Source organism: Eschrichtius robustus, chromosome 14, assembly GCF_028021215.1.
Source record: "Eschrichtius robustus isolate mEscRob2 chromosome 14, mEscRob2.pri, whole genome shotgun sequence".
NCBI lineage: Eukaryota > Metazoa > Chordata > Mammalia > Artiodactyla > Eschrichtiidae > Eschrichtius > Eschrichtius robustus.
The window spans coordinates 40,534,293-40,548,918 of NC_090837.1; positions in this window are offsets into that span (position 1 = coordinate 40,534,293).

Below are 14,626 nucleotides of genomic sequence, written 5' to 3' on the forward strand. Positions count from 1 at the left end.
GGGAAGATCCCACATGCCGCGGAGCAACTGGGCCCGTGAGCCATAATTACTGAGCCTGCGCGTCTGGAGCCTGTGCTCCGCAGCAAGAGAGGCCGCGACAGTGAGAGGCCCGCGCACCGCGATGAAGAGTGGCCCCCGCTTGCCGCAACTGGAGAAAGCCCTCGCACAGAAACGAAGACCCAACATAGCCAAAAATAAATAAATAAATAATTTTTTAAAAAAAATCAGCTTTTCTGTTTACAGAAGTAAGGCATGCTCATTTATTTATTTATTTTTATTTTATTTATTTATTTTTTGGCTGTGTTGGGTCTTCGTTGCTGCACGTGGGCTTTCTCTAGTTGTGGTGAGCGGGGGCTACTCTGTTGTGGTGTGCGGGCTTCTCATTGGGGTGGCTTCACTTGTTGCGGAGCACGGGCTCTAGGCGCATGGGCTTCAGTAGTTGTGGCTCGCGGGCTCTAGAACGCAGGCTCAGTAGTTGTGGCACACGGGCTTAGTTGCTCCGCGGCATGTGGGATCTTCCCAGACCAGGGATTGAACCCGTGTCCCCTGCATTGGCAGGCAGATTCTCAACCACTGTGCCACCAGGGAAGCCCGTGCATGCTCATTTAAATTTAAATATTATAGAAATTCAGAAATGCTAAAGTAAAGGTCCCTTGCATTCCAAAAACCATTGCATGTAGTGGGGCATACACCCCTGCCAATTTTTTTCCCTCAGCAAATGTTATATTCTCTTTAAAAAAAAAAATCTTTGAACAGAAAGTGAGATAAAACGAGGTAGCTGATGGTGAAGTGATGATCATGGTAAACCCCTAAGGAAGATGAAGGAGATGGAGGCCCCGAGATATGGTAGAGGCAGTACATTTTCTGTTGTTGCTCATTTAGGCCCTGGGCATCAGAAGAGATTGTTGTCTGCACCTTTTGAAAACTTCTGAGCAGTTTCCAACACTTTAGAAATTGCTAGGGAAAAGCTCATCTGATTGTATTCTCAAACCTCAATACTTCTATTTTTGAAGATATATATTTTAAGCATGATTATAAGTTCTCAAAGTTTGTTTATTTTTAAATTTATTTATTTATTTTTGGCTGCGTTGGGTCTTCGTTGCTGCACATGGGCTTTCTCTAGTTGGGGCGAGCGGGGGCTACTCTTCATTGCTGTGCGCGGGCTTCTCATTGCTGTGGCTTCTCTTGTTGTGGAGCATGGGCTCTAGGTGTGCAGGCTTCAATAGTTGTGGCATGTGGGCTCAGTAGTTGTGGCTCACAGGTTCAGTAGTTGTGGCACACGGGCTTAGTTGCTCTGCGGCATGTGGGATCTACCCCTACCAGGGCTCAAACCCGCATCCCCTGCATTGGCAGGCGGATTCTTAACCACTGTGCCACCAGGGAAGTCCCTGAGTTCTCAGAGTTTATAGTTGGAGGCATATCAGTTTATTTCAAAGCCTCTTGTTTTTATTCTTTGATTTCATATTTGTTTCCCAATTCATAAATATAAAACGGTTACATTTGGGAGCAGCCTTACTTTTGCTGTCCTAAGCTTTCCAGCTTTTCCCCAAACATAGATAGCTTTTTGAGGAGTTAAGACCAAATGTAGTAGAAAGATAAGAACAAAGCAGATGGAGGGGGAAGGTGGGGTATTCATTTCAGAATAAATGAGTGAGCTACAACTTATAGCGCTAAACTGTTTTTCTCTCTTTAATGCCTTCTGGCAGGGAAAGAACACATAATCAAATAGAATGCTTGATGCAAAACCATAAGAACAGTATCTGGGTAAAGTGCCAAATGATGAGCCAAAATTTATGAAAAATGTGGGAAATAGCAAAAAGGGTTTGAAAAGTTAAATCTTAAGAAGAAACACATGAGTCCATTGCTTGAAGTTTTAATATATTATTATTAAGTAACAAAAACAGAACTACTCATTTCCTGTTTCATCTTTTTGAAGTTGAGTTATATTCGGAAAAGGATAAAACAAATATTGGACAGAGTAATTGAAGCCTTTTCCCGCAAATGTTTTCTCCCCTAAATCCATATGAAGCCTTAACCCCTATTATGACAACTGTATTTAGAAATGGAGCCTTTAAGAAGGTATAAATGTTAAGTGAAGTCATAGGGGCCCTTATCCAACAGGACTGGTGTCCTTATTTATAAAAGAGGAAGCGACACCAGAGATCTCCCTTCACGCAAACACAGAGGAAAGGCCATGTGAGGACACAGGGAGAAGGCAGCTGTCTGTACCCCAAAGAGAGGCCTCACCAGACATCAGCCCTGCACTTCGATCTTGGACTTCTATCCTCCAGAACTGTGAGAAAATTAATTTCTGTTTTTTAAGCCACGCAGTCTGTAGTATTTTGTTACGGTAGCCCAAGCAGACTAATACAAAACCCAAGGTAGATATAGTGTTTTTGGAGGGTGGAATTTGGAGAGGGCATCCTACTCCTTCAGCTAATTTAAGAATTTGGCTACGGTGAAAAATATCCAAGATATTTGGGAAAATTTTTAAAGGGAGAAGATGGTATATGGTAAGACAGTATATTGCACATACAGAATTATTAAAATTATGTTGTTACCATTTGAGCTTGCATGAATTTCTAAAAAACTATTAAGCAGGGTTATTAAAATAGGGAAATACAACAGGTAGGATTTTGGACTTTAGCTATCTCTGCTACCCCCACCCCGCCGTAAGCTAGAAGAATATAGACAACATAATGGTAACTTTAGATTAGTTGCAGAGCAACTCCAGACCCTTTGTGTCTTCAGTCAGACCTTCACGTGACAGCAGCCCAGGCCAGCATCATAACTGCAACTCAGGTGGGTCCCTGAGTCAGAGCTACCCAGGGAAGCATGCCCAAATTCTGATTCACAGAAACTGTTAAAAAATAAATGTTTGTGGGAACTTCCCTGGTGGTCCAGTGGCTACGAGTGCACTCCCAATGCAGGGGGCCCGGGTTCGATCCCTGGCCAGGGAACTAGATCCCACATGCCACAGCTAAGACCCAGCACAACCAAAATAAATAAATATTTTAAAAAATAATAATAAATGTTTGTGGTCTTAAGTCATTAAGTTTTGTGGGTAATTTGTATTGGAGCAATAGATGACTAATAAAGTGGATAAGAGGTTCATTCAAAGTTCAAGAAGGACCAATAGATTTTAATGTAACAGAGTACAAAAAATTCATTGATACAGTTTTGGATTCCACATTGCAACCAGCCTTTAAGAAATTATGACTTGTTGAGTATTGGTGTATTAAAGAATATCTACAATGATCTGGAAAGACCATTTATTTACTCCTTTTTCCAACTACCTATCTGTAGGAGGCCCGATTATCCTCATCTACTTCAACTAAAACAAAATACCTCAACAGATTGAATACAGAAGTAGATGTAAGAATTCAGCTGTCTTCTATTAAGTCAGACATTAAAGAGATTTGGAAAAATATAAAAATGCCATTTTTCTTACTGAAGTTTTGGAAAATACAGTTATTTTTTACTTGCAAATATTCTTTATATTGACATGTGTTCTTTTTTTTTTTTTAATTTATTTTTGGGTGTGTTGGGTCTTCGTTTCTCTGCGAGGGCTTTCTCTAGTTGCGGCGAGCGGGGGCCACTCTTCATCGCGGTGCGTGGGCCTCTCACTGTCACGGCCTCTCTTGTTGCGGAGCACAGGCTCCAGACACGCAGGCTCAGTAGTTGTGGCTCACAGGCCTAGTTGCTCCGCGACATGTGGGATCTTCCCAGACCAGGGCTCGAACCCGTGTCCCCTGCATTGGCAGGCAGATTCTCAAACACTGCGCCACCAGGGAAGCCCATGTTTTGTTATTTTTAAGAGTTTTTTTAATTTCTCAGTTTTAATTTTGAATATCAGTAGATTTAACTCACATAAACAAAGGCTCATTGAGATCTTCAGTAATTTTTGAAAGTAAAAAGGTGTCCTGAGGCCAAAAGTTTGAGAACTGCTGCTCTAACGGATACAAGCATGAGAATGTACTTAAAGGAAAGCAGCTAGAATTGGGCTGGAAATCATATCATGTTGTATGTGCATAAGCCAAAGAATTTGAAGTTGGTTAGCCTGGAAAAGATTTAGGACCTAATGTCTGTCTTCTAAAAGGAAAGGAGCATTGATTTGTTATAAAGGCAGTGTAGAATGGGAGTTAACAGCAGGAGTTTGGTAATCAAAGAGACCTGTGTTTGAGCCCCACTTCTGGTATTAACAGCTCTGTGGTTTGAGCAATTAAATCATGTTTTTCCTTCCTCTTTTTTTTTTTAATTTGATTTTCAAAATTGTGATTAAATGTACATATCATAAAATTTACCATTTTAACCATTTTAAAACATACAGTTCAGGGACCTCCCTGGTGGTCCAGAGGTAAAGAATCCACCTTCCAATGCAGGGGACGCGGGTTTGATCCCTGGTCGGGGAACTAAGATCCCACATGCTGTGGGGCAGCTAAGCCCGCACGCCACAACTACTGAGCTCGTGCACCTTAAAGAGAGAGCCTGCATGCTGCAAACTACAGAGCCCATGCACTCTGGAGCCCCTGCGCGCCACAACTAGAGAGAGAAAACCCTGCAGGCCACAACTAGAGAGAAGCCTGTGCAACGCAACCAGAGAGAAGCCTGAGCACCACAGTGAAAGATCCTGCCTGCCTCAACTAAGACCCGATGCAGCCAAAAAAAAAAGCCATACAGTTCAGTGGCATTAACTGCATTCACATTTATTTTTTAATTTATTTATTTAATTTATTTCTTTTTGGCTGCGTTGGGTCTTTGTTGCTGTGCGCGGGCTTTCTCTAGTTGCGGCGAGCAGGGGCTACTCTTCGTGGTGGTGTGCGGGCTTCTCATTGCGGTGGCTTCTCTTGTTGCGGAGCACAGGCTCTAGGCACGCGGGCTTCAGTAGCTGTGGCTCACGGGCCCAGTTGCTCCGCGGCATGTGGGATCTTCCCAGACCAGGACTCGAACCCGTGTCCCCTGCATTGACAGGAAGATTCTCAACCACTGCGCCACCAGGGAAGACCGCCATATATATTTTTAATAGCCGTCCAAATGGGTGTGAATCTGTGATTGTTTGAAATTTAAGTTTTCCAACTTTATTTTGAAAAAACTCTAACTTACAGAAAAGTTGTATGCCAGTCTCCTAGATTCACCTGTTAACATTTAACCACATTTGCCTATCTCTTTATATTCTTCATTGTTATTTTCCTGAATCATTTAAAGGACATTGTGGACATCATGCTTCTTCATGCCCAAGAACTGTCCTTCAAGTGTGGATCATTTAAGAAGGATAGTCTACAAATTAACATACTTCTATTGGGTTGGCCAAAAAGTTCATTGGGGTTTTTCGGTAGTATCTTACAGAAAAACCCCAACGAACTTTTTGGCCAACCCAATATATATTGTCTAATAAATATGCAGTTTACATTCAGATTTCCCCAGTTGTCCCCAAAAATGTTTTATAGGGGTTTTTTTTTGTATGTAGGATTCAATCATGGTTCACTCATTGAATATGACTGTTATATCTCTTTAGTTTTTCTTAATCTAGAAGTGCCCCACTTAGACATTTTAGGTCTCCTTGTTTGCATTTAAAAAATAAAGATAACTGTAGTATATACTGTTTTATGAGTCTTATATGTCATAATATAGGTGAGACTCCACTAAAATGTAAGCTCTATGAAGGGAGGGATTTTTATGTTTTTTCACTGGAATTCCAGCACCCTGAGTTGTCTTGTGTACAATAGGTGCTCAATTAATTTTTGAATGAATGAGTGAATGAGTGCCTAACTAAATAATGATTGGAGGAAGGGAACTTATGCTGTACAACATTTTCCAGTTTTTATACCGAACATGTTAACATCTTTACTTGGACATCTGGTGGGCATCTCAAACTTTCTTTTGTGCTCCACGTCTAATTAAAATATATCTAGAATCTGACCACTTTTCACTGCATCCACTGCTACCTCCCTAGTTCACGTTAGTCTTTTAACTGGTCTCCCTGCTTCTGTTCTTGCCTGTCTCTCTTCCTGTTTCGAACAAGTCTCAACACAACAGCCAGAGTGATCTTTTTTAAACAGAAGTTAAACCAGGTCACTTTTTTGTTCAAATTACATGCAGTCGGGTTCAGTTTAAAACAAGTCTTTACTAGCTGTTCAAGAAGGGAACAAGTTCTTTGGCAGGACATGAGCTTCTTAACACCTGAGTTGTAGATAACAGGGGCTGGATGACCTCATGGTGGGATAGAGGGGCATGAGATGGTTGGTTAGATTAGTTAATTGTTACTGACTTTTCTATATCTTCTATTACCCTAAACTTAAAAAGAAATTTTTCTTTTTATGAAGATGATACACATTTATTTTTTTAATGCAAATAATGCCAAAGGTAGGAAAAAAACAGAAATTACCCACAGTACAAGACAGCCACCATCAATACTATTCCTGACACTTCTTGTATACACATATACATGCAAATACATATATGTAAGGAAACATGAATTCACACACAAAATACAAAATGAAAAGCAGATTGTGAAACAGTGATAGTCAAGATTTGCCAGTAAATATAGGCACACAAACTTCTAAAGATAGTTCCTTTTATAAAAATTACACTCATTGTAAAAACCAAAGGGAATTTGAAAAGGTCAAAGATGAAAGTCACAGGCCGTGAGAACTGATATAAAAATATTGATACATATCCTTCCAGATGTGTCATAAAGCCTGAAAAAGAATTAAAAAACAAGACAAAACAAAAACAAAACTCAGAAAAACAGAAAAGCCTGTGTGTTTTTTTTTTTTCTTTATTGAAGTATAATTGCCTTACAATGGTGTGTTAGCTTCTGCTTTATAACAAAGTGAATCAGTTATACATATACAATATGTTCCCATTTCTCTTCCCTCTTGCATCTCCCTCCCTCCCACCCTCCCCATCCCACCCCTCTAGGTGGTCACAAAGCACCGAGCTGATCTCCCTGTGCTATGCGGCTGCTTCCCACTAGTTATCTATTTTACATTTGGTAGTGTATATATGTCCATGACACTCTCTTACCCTGTCACATCTCACCCCACCCCCTCCCCATATCCTCAAGTCCATTCTCTAGTAGGTCTGTGTCTTTATTCCCGTCTTGCCACTAGGTTCTTCATGGCCTTTTTTTTTTTTTTTCCCTTAGATTCCGTATATATGTGTTAGCATACTGTATTTGTTTTTCTCTTTCTGACTTACTTCACTCTGTATGACAGACTCTAACTCCATCCACCTCATTACAAATACCTCCATTTCATTTCTTTTTATGGCTGAGTAATATTCCATTGTATATATGTGCCACATCTTCTTTATCCATTCATCTGTCGATGGACATTTAGGTTGCTTCCATGTCCTGGCTATTGTAAATAGAGCTGCAATGAACATTTTGGTACATGACTCTTTTTGACCTATGGTTTTCTCAGGGTATATGCCCAGTATTGGGATTGCTGGGTCGTATGGTAGTTCTATTTGTAGTTTTTTCAGGAACCTCCATACTGTTCTCCATAGTGGCTGTATCAATTTACATTCCCACCAACAGTGCAAGAGTGTTCCCTTTCCTCCACACCCTCTCCAGCATTTATTGTTTCTAGATTTTTTGATGATGGCCATTCTGACCGGTGTGAGATGATATCTCATTGTAGTTTTGATTTGCATTTCTCTAATGATTAATGATGTTGAGCATTCTTTCATGTGTCTGTAGGCCATCTGTATATCTTCTTTGGAGAAATGTCTATTTAGGTCTTCTGCCCATTTTTGGATTGGGTTGTTGGTTTTTTTGTTATTGAGCTGCATGAGCTGCTTGTAAATCTTGGAGATTAATCCTTTGTCAGTTGCTTCATTTGCAAATATTTTCTCCCATTCTGATGGTTGTCTTTTGGTCTTGTTTATGGTTTCCTTTGCTGTGCAAAAGCTTTTAAGTTTCATTAGGTCCCATTTGTTTATTTGTGTTCTTATTTCCATTTCTCTGGGAGCTGGGTCAAAAAGAATCTTGCTGTGATGTATGTCATAGAGTGTTCTGCCTATGTTTTCCTCTAAGAGTTTGATAGTGTCTGCCCTTACACTTAGGTCTTTAATCCATTTTGAGTTTATTTTTGTGCATGGTGTCAGGGAGTGTTCTAATTTCATACTTTTACATGTACCTGTCCAATTTTCCCAGCACCACTTATTGAAGAGGCTGTCTTTTCTCCACTGTATATTCTTGCCTCCTTTATCAAAGATAAGGTGACCATATGTGTGTGGGTTTATCTCTGGGCTTTCTATCCTGTTCCATTGATCTATATTTCTGTTTTTGTGCCAGTACCAAACTGTCTTGATTACTGAAGCTTTGTAATATAGTCTGAAGTCAGGAAGCCTGATTCCCCCAGCTCCATTTTTTGTTCTCAAGATTGCTTTGGCTATTCGGGGTCTTTTGTGTCTCCATACAAATTGTGAAATTTTTTGTTCTAGTTCTGTGAAAAATGCCAGTGGTAGTTTGATAGGGATTGCATTGAATCTGTAGATTGCTTTGGGTAGTAGAGTCATTTTCACAATGTTGATTCTTCCAATCCAGGAACATGGTATATCTCTCCATCTATTTGTATCATCTTTAATTTCTTTCATCAGTGTCTTATAATTTTCTGCATACAGGTCTTTTGTCTCCTTAGGTAGGTTTATTCCTAGATATTTTATTCTTTTTGTTGCAATGGTAAATGGGAGTGTTTTCTTAATTTCACTTTCAGATTTTTCGTCATTAGTGTATAGAAATGCAAGAGATTTCTGTGCATTTATTTTGTATTCTGCTACTTTACCAAATTCATTGATTAGCTCTAGGAGTTTTCTGGTAGCATCTTTAGGATTCTCTATGTATAGTATCATGTCATCTGCAAATAGTGACAGCTTTACTTCTTCTTTTCCGATTTGGATTCCTTTTATTTCTTTGTCTTCTCTGATTGCTGTGGCTAACACTTCCAAAACTATGTTGAATAATAGTGGTGAGAGTGGGCAACCTTGTCTTGTTCCTGATCTTAGTGGAAATGGTTTCAGTTTTTCACCATTGAGGACAATGTTGGCTGTGGGTTTGTCATATATGGCCTTTATTATGTTGAGGAAAGTTCCCTCTATGCCTACTTTCTGCAGGGCTTTTATCATAAATGGGTGTTGAATTTTGTCGAAAGCTTTCTCTGCATCTATTGAGATGATCATATGGTTTTTCTCCTTCAATTTGTTAATATGGTGTATCACATTGATTGACTTGCGTATATTGAAGAATCCTTGCATTCCTGGGATAAACCCCACTTGATCATGGTGTATGATCCTTTTAATGTGCTGTTGGATTCTGTTTGCTAGTATTTTGTTGAGGATTTTTGCATCTATGTTCATCAGTGATATTGGCCTGTAGTTTTCTTTCTTTGTGACATCTTTGTCTGGTTTTGGTATCAGGGCGATGGTGGCCTCGTAGAATGAGTTTGGGAGTGTTCCTCCCTCTGCAATATTTTGGAAGAGTTTGAGAAGGATAGGTGTTAGCTCGTCTCTAAATGTTTGATAGAATTCACCTGTGAAGCCATCTGGTCCTGGGCTTTTGTTTGTTGGAAGGTTTTTAATCACAGTTTCAATTTCAGTGCTTGTGATTGGTCTGTTCATATTTTCTATTTCTTCCTGGTTCAGTCTCGGCAAGATAAGGTCAGAAATAAATGAAAAAGAAATGAAGGAAACAATAGCAAAAATCAATGAAACTAAAAGCTGGTTCTTTGAGAAGATAAACAAAATTGATAAACCATTAGCCAGACTCATCAAGAGAAAAAGGGAGAAGACTCAGATCAATAGAATTAGAAATGAAAAAGGAGAAGTAACCACTGACACTGCAGAAATACAAAAGATCATGAGAGATTACTACAGGCAACTCTATGCCAATAAAATGGACAACCTGGAAGAAATGGACAGATTCTTAGAAAAGCCTGTGTGTTTTGTGTTTAGGTTTTAGAAGCTGTCAGAAGCACCTTTTAAGCTACTATGGGAGGAACACAAGCTTGTAAAGCTGCTTATCTTAAACACCAGGAGTTACACTGAGCTTTCGGTGGCTCTGGAAAACACAAGCCCACGGTAAAATAAGAAAGAAGAAAAAAATAAACCAATTATGAACTTACAGCTGATTCACTAACACTGGGGCAGTCAGGGCTGGGCAGGTGACCCTAACCCCATTAGGGGTTGAGCTGATTGGAGGCTGCCCCTGTTTTCCCTTCTGCCGATTTTGTAGTTTACCTACTCCTCCTGGGTAGGCGTGCCCTTTAGGGCATCACTGAAAGCCTAGTGGGTACCAGCACCGCTCCTCCACTGCAGCCCCGAAGGTATCTAAAAATACATTTTGCTCAGCTTCTCAGCGTCTTATCTTTCCCCTTCCGCTCAGTGCCTCAGCCTCTCAACCATCGCTTTCAAAGCAGCAGTTTCATTGTGGAATAGAGTGGCAGCAACGCCGTACTCTTTTCTCTGGGCCTCCCTGCTCCCCGGGATCATGACTTCTTGGGCTCCAGCTGCCTTGGTAGTTCTCCAGCGCCTTCAGGGAAGATACAAGATCTCCTGCTTTCCCAAAATAATGAAAACAAAGATCCTAATCTTTTTGCTAAATATAAATAATAATAATTCACAACCTTCCATGACTTTAAGTTTGGTTTCTGGAGAACTGTCATTTTCTTTTTGTGATACCATGTTACTGTGTTTTTTTCACAGTGCTTGAAGAGTTGCTCCTCTTCCAGATACTTGAAGTAGCAAAACACCTTTCTTATTTAGGTAACCTGTTTTGGTATATAAAGTTACACAAGTAAATTCTAGAACTAAAAATAATGCAAGTAACAAAAATTGAGAAGTATGGGGGAAAGGGAGGTGAGAGGTAGACCAATGTGCTAAATTCCTCATCTTTTTCAGAGCAGAAAGTAACATATACTACATGAAGCTGATAAAACAAGGTAAGTATCTGAGAGTTACGATGTTATCATCAGAGCTAGAAAGAGAAATTAGTAACAGTGGCTTCCTCTGGGTTGTGGCCTTGAGAATTGCTGGGGAGGAGGAATAAGACGAGATTTTTTTTCACTCGATATCTTCTGTACTATTGGAATTATTTTAACCCCCGTAATGCACTCCTTTTGTATGACAGCATGTTTTTGTTTATTATTTTAACTCTTGATTCTGACAACCAACTGGTTCATGGAGCCATTGAACTAGACAGTCTTGGGAGAAGTCTTTGAGCTCAAACACTCCTGTGAGCTTTTCCTCCCGGAGAGTCGCAAGCAGGGTGGGCAAGAGGCCTACTGTCCTTCCATGGGTTTCAACGTAAAAGCAAGTTTTTAGAAAATTTTGGCTCAAATTATCTTCTAAAACAACGCAATACAGTTAAAAGAACAATGCTTTGAAATTGTTTAATGAATTATTTAAAAATACAACTTTTAATTCCCAATAAAAGTGAATTTTATTTTTTTAAAGGAAACCAGGATTTTTTTTTTTTTAATTTTATTTTTTGCTGCGTTGGGTCTTTGTTGCCGCACGCGGGCTTTCTCTAGTTGCGGCGAGCAGGGGCTACTCTTCGTTGCGGTGCATGGGCTTCTCATTACGGTGGCTTCTCTTGTTACAGAGCACAGGCCCTAGAGCACGTAGGCTTCAGTAGTCGTGGCACGCAGGCTCTAGAGCGCAGGCTCAGTAGTTGTGGCACACGGGCTCAGTAGTTGTGGCTCACGGGCTCTAGAGTGCAGGCTCAGTAGTTGTGGCACACGGGCTCAGTAGTTGTGGCGCACGGGCTTAGTTGCTCCGCGGCATGTGGGATCTTCCTGGACCAGGGCTCAAACCCGTGTCCCCTGCACTGGCAGGCGGATTCTTAACCACTGCGCCACCAGGGAAGCCCAGAAGTGAATTTTAGAGATTAAAATTATTCTGATTTGTATAATGAAGTTTTATTTTTCTTTGAAAATCAAATTGAGCAGAGAAAAAGTGTGGCATCAATGAAAAGACACCAACACGGAGGTAGAGCTTTGCATCCCTTCTTCAATTTAATCTTTAAAAGAAACAACGCAAACAAACTGTTACACAAATAACTGAAATGAGGAAGGAAACATTTACCTAAGTAACAAAGGAAAGTCACGGAAAGAACTTTCTGGTAACAGAAGTAATTATCAGGTGTGGGGGTGAGGGGACGCAAGACAAAGAAGACTCTCCCGATTCTAATGCTGGCCCCTCATTCATGGTGATTTCCAAGCTGATGCTGGGTACTTAACAGATTTGAGTCCCAGTAACATGTGGAGCCTCAAAACTCTAGAAATGTCTGCTGGTCCATTTTTTTTTTTTTTTAATATGTTATTATTTATGCTTTTAATTTAATTTATTTATTTGTTTATTTATTTATGGCTGTGTTGGGTCTTCGTTTCTGTGCGAGGGCTTTCTCTAGTTGTGGCAAGCGGGGGCCACTCTTCATCGCGGTGCGCGGGCCTCTCACTATCGTGGCCTCTTGTTGCGGAGCACAGGCTCCAGACGCGCAGGCTCAGTAATTGTGGCTCACGGGTCCAGTCGCTCCGCGGCATGTGGGATCTTCCCAGACCAGGGCTCGAACCCGTGTGCCCTGCATTAGCAGGCAGATTCTCAACCACTGCGCCACCAGGGAAGCCCATGCTGGTCCATTTTTAAAGAGTCTTGTTGTTTCCCAATGAAAAGATAACTTTTTTTAATCTGGGAAGAATAGGGAATCCTATATGAGTATGCGACAAATATTCAAATTGTCTTTAATGCTGAACTCTACAGAAAAAAATAAGTTTGCGACTGAAAGAGATGGAGAGGCAAAGACTTGGTTTGCCCAGGGCATTTCTGGATCCTCTGGATTCTGTGTGGCCTGCAGTGGCTGCCCACGTGCTCAGCATTTCCCGGGCCACAGCCACGGTCGAGATCACTGTGTTCCTGGGCCTCTTGCCCACAGCCGGGCAGATCTCAATGCTGCTTGCAGACCCAAGGTAAGCTGCACAAAAATTAAGCCTCGTTGTCTGTCAGGAGCAAAAATCTGCCATAATCGACTGCAGCTACCTCTCAGGGAAAAGGGGTAAGATGCCCAGAGTCAAAGAGACACGACAGTCTTTTCAGAGCAACCCTCATCCCCCAGCCCCCCACCCGCTGCTGCCAACACAGTGCACTACTGCCTCCCTTGCTTGTGTTTGGCCAACATTCCTGTGGGAGTTGTGTTCAAAATATGCTCTTCTGTGGAGAAGCCTGGGTTCCCTTGGGAGCCCCTTCAATCTCCAAACTTTTCTCATTCCTAAGTGATGGCCTGTTGGTGTTAAGGCATGGAGATGGTGAGAGAGGGGGAAGTGACCAGGAAGAGTCCAGCTTCTTGGCTTGTGCAACTGGACGGATGGAGGTGCTGTTACCAAGGCTGTTAGCCCAGAATCACACCCCTGCCCCTCCCTCGACAAGAAACCAATTACTCGTACCTGAGTTTCAGGAGAAAGCTGCAAAGAGAAAAAAAACAACTGGTTAGAACCAACTAGGCCCAAGATGGCGGCAGATTTGACTTCCTGTGGACCTTGAGCCTCATTACCTGCTCATGATAATACGTTAGCTAAATGCCACGCCCACCAGCAGCAAGACAGTTGACAATTGCCATGACAACAACCGGAAAAGCCCACATAAGGACTGAGAAGGAGATTTGCATCAGTTCCGGGTCCAAATAAGACCCCTGTTCTTGAATAACTCATGAATATTCCTCCCACTCTTTCCAATTCCCTCCCTTTTACCTCAACCCTTCTATATTTTTTGGTGTCTCTGCCCAAATTGGGTTGAGAAGTTGATTTGCAAACTAGGTTCTTGCTTCTCCATTCTCTGGCCATTGAATAAAGCTTGTGCTGCTCCAGTCTCAGCATCGGTTTCACTGTTGGCTACACGAATCTGATTGGAAAAAGAACCTCTGTGGTCAAGACAAGGGGTCTCACCCGGGCTAGGACCCTGGAGTGGGTCATCAACCAATTCGGTAACAGTGCCGTTTACTGGGATAGGGGACCCTTAGAGAACACCCTGGTGGGGGTTGATCAGGAGTTTTATTTTAGAGATGTTGATTTCCAGGTGCTTTGAAACATCCAGGGGGAGATAAGGAAGTAGGCTACTGATGTTAACGGCTGAGAGACTGTGATACAAATGACACAGCCCCTACTCTCACGGATCTCACAGTACAACAGGAACAGATTATAATCAAATAAATACAAAAATAAATATCAACCAAGTTTAAAGAGAGTGAGGGGGTGATTAAGAGGCACTGAATGCTTCTGGGAAATACATACAATGACTGAAAAATCTCACGAACATAGTGACATGGAGGTCTCTGGGGACCCTGATGAGAGGTGTTTTGTTCAGATTGATGGGCAGCATCTGAAAAACTCAGGAAGTATGCACGAGATACTATTATCTGGGTACTTCAGAGAGGAGCTTCAGTAGGGGATATGGGGGAGGGGGTCTATCCCAGGAAGGCTCAGTAGGGTCCTGCTCGGGAACATTTTCAGTGCTCTCTCTGGTCGACTTCCCAGCGCCTTTGTCAAAGCGGACAGCACCCGCTTCCTGAAACAGTCTACACACTCAGCTCCAGAAACAACCCTCTCCCTGGTTTTCTGTCTACTTCTCTGGCAGG